Source organism: Dermacentor albipictus, chromosome 9 (assembly GCF_038994185.2).
Source record: "Dermacentor albipictus isolate Rhodes 1998 colony chromosome 9, USDA_Dalb.pri_finalv2, whole genome shotgun sequence".
Taxonomy (NCBI): Eukaryota; Metazoa; Arthropoda; class Arachnida; order Ixodida; family Ixodidae; genus Dermacentor; species Dermacentor albipictus.
In genome coordinates this window covers 125,632,010-125,639,412 of record NC_091829.1, presented here as the reverse complement: position 1 = coordinate 125,639,412, position 7,403 = coordinate 125,632,010, and the positions used below count along the sequence as shown (strand labels likewise).

Sequence of the window (7,403 nt, the reverse complement as noted above, 5' to 3'; positions counted from 1 at the left end):
TCTGTTGTATAATATGCAATATATACACGCAGGCGAATGCATGACATAAAAACCAGCTTCAGTCGCGCATCACCGTAGCCACAGCTGGCTATAAAAAAATCGTCTTTCTGCAAGCAAAAGTAGAAAGAAAGTTTTTTTTTTTGATAGCCGGCTATGATTAGGGTGTTGCGCGATTAAAGCTGCATTGTATGTTGCGCATTCGCCTGCGTGTATATATTCAACGTGATACAATAGACAATAAACTATCAAAAGTTGGTGCCTCCCTTGTTCCCTTCCGTCCTTCCTTGTTTGAGCGAAAGCGACCATATTTATGATCTACTCGGCAAGATGAACCGACTAGCCCAGCAACATATACTTCAAGAAGTATGGCGTACGAACTATGGTAAAGAAATTTTGAAATTTCATTTCACATCTTTACTAAATGAATTGTGAAGACGTAATAATGATATTTCCGGAATATCATTCGAAAATTTGCGCACACAACAGTCTGTAAGCTGTTACGGTACATAAAATAATGAATCTGCCCAAGTCGCTCTTTTTCTTGCGTTCCTTATTACCCATCTTTTTGTACATCCTATACCTCGAGCTATTGACACGTTATTCTAATATCATTAATGAGGTCAGTCGTGTTTTAATATATATTCTGTTGAAAATGATATTTATCATTGCTTACACATTTCTCTATGGTTGTTCTGCTCGTTTTACTAGACAGTAGTTATTATATTCTGTGTATTGTTAATACCTAGTTGGAATGTGTAAACCGTTTAGTTGGACGGCGCTCCTCTCGCTGTGTGCCTTTTTCAAGGGGCATGGACCCGGTCAAGCCGGTTGAAGGCTTTATTTACTACCAGCGTCAAAAGAAAGTTGAACAGCGGAGCGCGTGGCCCAAGCTTAAGTGAACATATAGTGCGCGCCGTCCAGTCATCACCATTGACAGGCGCACACATCCAGTTCGGCCGCACTGCTGCCATCCCCTTCTAGTGAGATAATTTCGCTTCTGTTCTGGTTCTTACATTTGAAAAGAGAAAATAAAAAAATGAAACTGAAGCTAAAATATTGCAGTTTAGGGTGAGTCTTGTCGCACAGATGACCGCAAGTGCTGTCGGCGTGAACAGCGGTGCGCGTGGTGCAGTTTGCGCCGTCATCACAAGCCTCGCGGGCGATGACGGTGCAAACTGCACCACGCGCACCGCTGTTCACGCCAACAGCACTTGCGGTGATCTAGATGTGCGACAAAACTCACCCTAAACTGCAATATTTTAGCTTCAGTTTCATTTTTTTATTTTCTCCTTTTCAAATGTAAGAACCAGAACAGAAGCGAAATTTTCTCACTAGAAGGGTATGGCGCAGTGCGGCGGAACTGGATGTGCGCGCCTGTCAATCGTGATGACTGGACGGTGCGCTCTATATCTTCACTTAAGCTTGGGCCACGCGCGCCGCCATTCAACTTTTTTTGACGCTGCTAATACGCACTCCTAATCAAACTGTGATGTTTGAATAAGGTTTGTTTGTTTACGTTCATTTTAGAAGTGTATACCCATTACAATAAACCAGTATTAGCACATGAAGCGGAATCTTGGAAGCTGATAAAGAAGCTCAAGTAGAGACTAAGGATGACGAAATGAGAGATCGAACAAAAGATAATAGGCATAACAGTTAGACATAAGACGGCATGTTTTTTATAGATCAATTGGCGCAGCTGATATTCGACTCGCTAAGATATGTAGTTAGGCAGACCGTGTAATGCGTAGGGCACATAATCGCTGTAGAAGATTAACGGTAGCGAAGTGCTGTCGAGGACGGCAGAGAACTTGGTGGTCAGAACAAACGAGGAATAGTGTGTACGCACGAGATTGCGTCAGCTGGAGCAAGAGTGTTGTATTTGGAGAATTTTGGGAGAGGCTCCTTCCTGCAGGGGACATAAAATAGGCCGACAATGATAATTATTCTGGTAATAACGGTTACCTTGGCGCGAAGTCGTCATCAACCACGGTACGTGATCCTCTCTCAGTCTTCTAGTCTGAAGCAAGTACTGATTCACTTTTGACAGAGGGCCTTGTTGGGCATGAAATCTTCATCGTGCGGTCAAAATCTTGTTAGTTATATAAAAGTTGTCAATGCAGTTTCTTTAAAACGCTGAAATGATAAAAATTTAGCCAGATTATTGTGTGCGAAACTTGCGTGTGCAGTGAAGATGGTTGCACACACAAATAAAAAAAAACATGCTTGTACGGCTCCGGCGTTCCGGTGTAAGAGGCAGCACGCGGGAATGAAATGCCACTTCCTAAAAAGTTAACACGTTCGTGGAATCATGAAAAAAAAACTAGGCACCAAACCTGGCACTTTGCTCTAGCATAACATTTTAGCGCTTGCGCACCTGGGCAACAGGGAGACGGTGACAGCTCATTGTGTTGTCTACGTTCTTGCTCGCCAGCGCTGAAATGTTATCAAAGTTCAAATACCAACACGCCCAAGATCCAGCAGTCGCCTAAGGACGTGCAATAGTTCTGATTTAAAGCGAATTGCTATTACACAAGCAGGAGAAGAAAGGGATTTTATTCGTCTTATCAAAAGAAGCCAAGAAACACAGACACCAGGAACGGCATAGGGCAAATTACTTGTGCATATTAATGGAATGAAAGAAATGTTAAGTCAATGGAAATGAGAGTGGATGAAAAAACAACTGGCCGCAGGTTGCGCACGAACCAACGTCTTCGCATTACGCGAATGATGCTCTTACCAATGCTCTCTCGGTATTAAAGAAAAGCTAATTACATTATGGGGTTTTATGTGCCAACCAATTTCGGATCATGAGGCACATTCTTGGGGTTTATGTTAGTCTACTAGAACTAACCCTGGGTGTGTTAGCCAGGGTTACACCACTCACAAGCCTTGGCGGCCGATGTGGAACACCTTTTCTGCCGCAGGCGCCACGTGTACGTGATCATTACGGGCGAAAAGAACTTGTGAATAAACCCACACATGCTACCTGAAGGCATCAATGATGCCGGATTCCAGGCCATCTTTATGAATGTCCCGAAATTCGAAGGGAAGACGGCGACGTGGAAGCTCGTGGTAACAGTATTGCCCGTAATTTCCTCGTTGCGTAATTTCGCCTCGGTGTCCTTGTTGGCTTTCTATATTACATAAGGAAGTTACATACTAGCACATACAAGTATACATATAAGTATACCTAACTTAAATGTCAATATTAAATGACCCACCTGACCTGGTAAAAGGAATTTGTGTGGGCTTCCCCTATTCTTTTTCACTAAAACCGCGAAAGACGTATTCTGGTGAGCACGAGAGTGAAAGTAGTAGAACTGAAAAGGCAAGCTTGTCCGAAAAAAAAAAAAACAAATTAGGCTTAGCAGACAGGCCTCTTTAAGCGCACGGCGCGTCTTAACTGCTGAATTTTCAAGTACCTCTTATTAAATCACACCAGTGACCAAGCCGTAATTTTATGCTGCTCCGTTCATTCGCCAGCGTGGCTGCCTCCAACGAACCTCTTCGCAGCATCAGACGCGTGGTGCGTTCCGCGACGAGGCAGGGCCTAAACGTAAACACCCGGAATGAACCAGTGAATACCGAAGCAAAGACGAGAGAAAAAGGAGAAACGGCCAGCGGGAGTTAAGACTCGACAAGACAGCGTGCGCGTAGTGGAGGTGGTGCTGGAAAGGGAGTTGGCACCGTGAAGCGAGGGACGCAGAGCGGCGCAAAGGTACGCAGAGTAGTGCACTGTATACACAGGGGCGGCAATCCGTAATTGGAGCCGGCGTCGGACGCGGGACGCCTAATGGGATGCCTCGTTAATCTTGCAGATCGGGAGTTGGCACTGAGGAGAGGCAAGGCTCGCTGCTAGCGCTGCGTCGAGTTCCTGGAGCGGGGGTGCTCGCTCGCATACGCCTCTGCTGGCGCGCAGAGCTTAGCTGCTTTTGTTGCTGCCGCCAGGGCCCGCACAGCGGGGTCGACTTTCGCCTTATTTTACGCAGGCTTCCACCTTTTCACGAGCTCCATATGCCAGAATTTCCCGGTAAAGTTTTCGTTCTCGCAATATTTTGTGTTTTCTTTATGAGCTTACCACTCCGCGCATTGATAGTTGAGTGCATTTATGGTGAGCAATTTTCGCGTTCTCACACTATTTCCTTCATAGCATTGGCGCTTCTTGTTTCAATGCACGCTTACAGAGAAAGTCTAATCCGGGTTGTTAGTTTAATGATGTCGTAAATTAGAATGACGAATTTTCTTCGCGTGCGTTCGACGACATGTGAAAGAAAGCTGATATCTAATAAACAACATTTTTTGTTCGTAAACGCTCTTTGCCCATGGCCAGCCAACTTCAATAATGATATGTCGAATATCAGCATTGGTGGAAATTTTCTCTCACCAACAATTCCAGCTTAAGAAGTTTTCGGGAATACATCCTTGAAAGGTGGTATGGACGGGAGCGTTGGGTGCACTACCGTGTGCAAGCACTACCATCTTCCTGAGTACATGGCGTACATTGAAGGCCGAATGAATGCTCATACATTGTCGACCATTCTTCCTTTAAAAAAATTTCACAAAGGCAATAGCAGGGTTACCGAGAACAGCATAATGCGTTTCAAAATCATCCCGACAAATATGAATATTTTTGAGTTTTCTTGAATCTTCGTCCATGAGTTCAAAAGACCTTAAATATACGATACATTACGTATAGGTCTCATGCACCTTGAAGCCTGGCGTATGTATGGTTTGTAGTTGCGTCGATGAACTCATCGGCAAAGGTTCGGTGTGAACTACTAGTGTTTGTTGCGTACTTGAACTTGTTTGCTTAACTATGCGCGCTTGTTTGTGTTCTAATCGGCTGCGGATCTGCGTATGTGTTGGTGCTTTTAGAAAGCTCTCCTTTGTGATAACACACATGTAACTCCTGCTGAACGTGGTCTTTATTATAGGCGGAACAATAATCGAATTGTGTTTTTTAGATGCAGTGCCACGCTGGGACCAGTGAAGAACACGACGGCAAATGAAAAGGAGCAGCTGTAAGCATCGATTAGGTTGCCGACGGGATAGCTGCTCTAAATAAATGCTCGCATACACGAAAACATAGCAACGTGCAGGGTGCTCCAAAACCGCTCACACTGCATCCAACTAGCGAGCGCTTTCGCTCAGACCTTCCACTCTGGGGCTTGCTTTCAAGCGGAAACGAACACGCGAGGAACGTTGTGGGAGACGCCACCGGCTGTGTGCAAGGGTTGTAGGGGGTGCGAAGTTGCGGTATTCAAGGAAGTCTCACTGCAGGTCTATGTTAGCAAGGCGGAAGGAGAGTTCATCAGTGGAGTGAGCGAACAGCAGAGAAGCCAAGTGGTCGCTGCTACATCGAATCCGGTTTTAGCTCCTTAAGAACTGTATCAGTGGAGTGAAAGACTAGGAAAAAAAAAGTAAAGAAAGACGAGTTTGAGTTCAAGTAGGACTACTGCTGCGGTTGGTTCTGCTGTAAAGCTTCCGCACTAAATGTTCTGCACACGATGCTGAAATATGGCGCAGGCTACATTGCCACGGAAAGTGAAAAACGGGCACTGCGAAGGACACCTTCAGTCCAACTTAAGCGAATGACCGCGCAAAGGGTTTATTTATACGATGATCGTGCTCTAAATCATCATGCGCCGATGTTCGCGCAGATCGACGGTGGTGAAAACCTAAGGCATTGCCGAACAATAAAAAAGCAAAAGTAAATGTTTAGGCTGGTATAGTGTCCAGCCACAGTTACCTAGGAAAACATATTAGGAAGACCCTCAATTTTATTTATACCTATGAAACCTACGTTGCTCCCCCCCCCCAAAAAAAAAAGAAACACGCCCAATTGGTATTTGAGCAAGCAAATCTTAGCATTGCAATAATTATTAACTGATTTGCTTGCCGAACTTCACACAGCTGAATGCTCGCTTCAATAGCATGAAAAACAGTACTACGTGTTATGCGTTAAGAATAACGGGCTTAAACTGTGGTACTTCCTCTTGGGATAATTGGTGAAAGTCGAATAATAATGACTTTAGCTTCGATAACACAACCCCAGAGAGGATAATTCCGATAATCGAGCGCTCACCCTGTCACTGTTGATACATGCACATTACGTTTGTTTCTTGTGGCCGATGCAACGCTCTCTGGCTGTCAAGCTGTCGGCTAAACTGGCCAGCGCTGCAGTTATCCTTTGTAAATAAACTTTGTAAATAGTCTCCAGTCTTAGTCCTTCGTTCGCGTAACATTTTGGTGGAGGGTGCCGTTCACCGTCTTCGCCACGAAGCTCCACAGCGGCCGCAGCGTCCTCCTTTCCGCCATGGCACCCAGTGACGACACCTCGTATCCTTCTGCTCCTACGACCCCGGCAACAACGTACGTTACAGTCACCAATCCCTTCGATCCTGGCATATTATCCGGCCAAGATAATGTCGACGTTGAGGACTGGCTCAGCCTGTATGAGCATGTTAGCCGAAACAACGGCTAGGACCCTACCATTATGCTAGCGAATGTCCTATATTACTTGGGCGGAACTCCTCGTGTCTGGTTCCGGACAACGGAAGACCAGATCTCAAGCTGGGATGCTTGCAAGGAGAAGCTCAGCGACCTCTTTGAAAATCCCACTGGTCGGTAGCTGGCTGCTAGAAAAGAGCCTGCTAACCGAGTTCAGTATTCTACTGAATCGTATGTCTCGTACCTACTATACGTGCGCGCTCTATGCCAAAAAGTCAACGAGAAAATGGTCGAGGTTTACAAAGTCGGCCACATACTCAAAGGACCGCGGACAATGCGTTCAACCTTTTGGTATTCAGCAATGTGTCCACCATCAATGTCATTGTCAAGGAATGCCACTTTGAGCTCGCCAAAAGCCACCGCGTCATTCCACAGTTCTCCCGGCTCCCTAACACCGCGACGACGTCGTCTTGCGTCGACCTTACTGTTTCACCACCCATAAATGAACACGTTACAGTATTGTTTGCCGCGAACTCGAGGCTGCAAGTCCTACGCCATTCCATCCATGGTCCACGCAGACTTGACCCCACCATTGACAAACCATCCCCAGTGATCTCTCTCATTCAGGCAGCTGTGAGGCAAGCATTTGACAACCTCGGTTTTCCTGCTGCCTGCTCAGACTCCCGGCCTAACGCCCGACCGGTGCCGACAGCTACGCATCCCACCCAGATACCGCAACCCTACCAAGTGGAGAACTCCGGACGACAAGCCCATTTGCTTTCTTTGCCTCCGCATTGGCCTCGTCGCTCGTAACTGCTGCCCCTCCTGGAAGTCACCTTATTCGAGCTTCTTTCCCCCGTCTCCTTGCCCATATGCCGACCCGCGTCGTTACTCGCCTGGCCGTATACCTCCTACTTCTGACGTATCCGTCGATGACAGTCATACTGTTC

The 7,403-nt window shown here is 46.2% G+C and overlaps 1 long non-coding RNA gene across 1 annotated transcript; it reads left to right on the top strand.

The window, feature by feature from the left end:
- The first annotated feature begins 246 nt into the window (after positions 1 to 246).
- Positions 247 to 6,040, top strand: LOC139050122 (uncharacterized). The gene is made up of 3 exons (XR_011508799.1): positions 247 to 382; positions 3,822 to 4,033; positions 4,968 to 6,040. It is a non-coding gene; the product is annotated as an uncharacterized lncRNA (long non-coding RNA).
- Positions 6,041 to 7,403: the final 1,363 nt, after the last annotated feature.